This window comes from Malurus melanocephalus, unplaced genomic scaffold, assembly GCF_030028575.1.
Source record: "Malurus melanocephalus ecotype Western Australia unplaced genomic scaffold, MMel_1.1 scaffold_1467, whole genome shotgun sequence".
Lineage (NCBI taxonomy): Eukaryota > Metazoa > Chordata > Aves > Passeriformes > Maluridae > Malurus > Malurus melanocephalus.
In genome coordinates this window covers 16,841-18,797 of record NW_026624699.1, presented here as the reverse complement: position 1 = coordinate 18,797, position 1,957 = coordinate 16,841, and positions in this window count along the sequence as shown.

The following is a 1,957-nucleotide window of genomic DNA, read 5'->3' as shown; positions in this document are numbered from 1 at the left end:
AAGAGAAACCACCCACCCCTGTGCTCTTAGAACACACAGAAAGTGTTGTACAAGCAGCACTGGAGCAGTGCTCGAGGCAGGGAAGAGCAGCACACGAGCCCACGGGGCAGTTTGGTTTAGTGTGATGTCCCCTAACACCATCCTTGCTTTCCTTGCATCACAATATTGTTGCAGTCCTGACTGTACTTTAACAGCTGCTACAATTAAAAGGAGTCGAATCGCCAGGGATATGAAAATCAGCAAGATTTCATTTGCAAGTGTGAGTGTTAGAAATGTGTTTTATTTTGTGTCAGCAAATACTATTTTGTAGCTGGAAAGTACAGAAGCTATTAAAAAAAAAAAAAAAAAAAAAAAGCTTTACTAAATTGTGCTAAAGCAGTGGTAAAGATGCTGCAAAAAGAATCCAGTGCTTGAGGAAACCACTAAATTCGTTCTTTCAAAGATAAAATAAAGCCAGACAAGGCAATTGGGATAGCTACTCCAGTTTTCCAAATAATACTCTTGACTTCAATCTTTCTGCTCTTCAAGAGACTATTCAGAACCAATTCCACAAGGGCATTTCAGTGTTTACATCTTACTCTGACTAAGTCTCGCAGACTTCACAGGCACTTGCACTAAAGAAAGAAAAAACAACAACAAACAATCTTGGAATCACCTTAATTTTTAACGATTTGTCTCCAGGCATGTTCACTAAATCACAAATATCTCCTCTAAGTGATTCAGCCTTAGTCCTGTAATACCTACTGAATAATGCTTTAGGCATTGCTTGAGAACAAATTTTAAAGCTCCCAAGAAATTGGATATGCAGAGTTGTTATATAGCTGACHTCTTCATTTACTTCAGAGCAAAGTTTTACTTGCTGTGATACTGTATCTGAAACACAAAGAGATTTTGATCAATATATTTCTAAAAAAAGTAACAATGAAACTGCATTTAATAGCGTTACAGATCTGAAACTGTGACACAACTCACGAAAATTAAAATGCAACACTATTTTAAAAAATTTAAAGAATGTGGACGACAAATATTTTAGTCTTACCTGAAACAGTGATTTCACCATGGTTGGACATACCCAATAGCAACTTAAAATCATCATCTGAGCATTTSCTAAAACCCTGCACAAATTTATAAATTAGTTTCTTATGGGTAAATTGGTAAAGAAGGATTACAAAATCCAGAAAAAAAAATCCCCTACAGATGATATGAGGATAAATTTTTCATTAATAAGGCAGCTGCCTACAATTTTCAAAGCAGAAGCTATTGATAATAGCTTTGGAACTGGGTCCTTTATCAAAGTGGTTTATCGAACTGTTGGTCTTTTCCAGTTCACTTTATGGATTGTGGCCAAAGGGGAAGCTTTCAACGCAGGGAACTCAGCAGCACCTGAATGGGGGGCAGGATTTGGGGAAAATGATTTGGGAGGGAGGGATCTGGGGAGTGGGATTTGAGGGGCAGGGTTTGGGGGGAGAGGATTTGGAGGCAGGAATTGGGGGCAGGGTTCAGAGGTGCAGGATTTGGGGGGACAGGATTATGGGGTCAGGATTTTGGGAGATCAGAATTTTAGGGGATAGGATTCAGCGGCTGGAATTTGGGGAATCCCTGCATCCATCCCTGCCTCGTTTTCCCCACGCAAGACTCCAACCCTGCTGTGTTGGGGTTTCCTCCCCTGGGGTTCCCTCCCCACGGGTTCATCCAGGGACAAGGGGATGAATTCCCAGTGGGAAATTCCCGCCGGGAGCAGGGATCGCGTCCCAGTTGGGACCCGGCTGTGGGATCGAGGGTTTGTAGGATCGAGGGTCCCAAGGACAGATCCCAAAAGAATCCTTACCCCGTTCTGGGATCAGCCCGGATCCCTCCCGAGGATTCCGCAGCTCCCGATTGCCGCCGGGATCCGCAGCAGCTCCAAAGCTTCCCGTGGGAAGGAGGGAAATTCTCCTACGGCTGTGAAAGTTCGGGA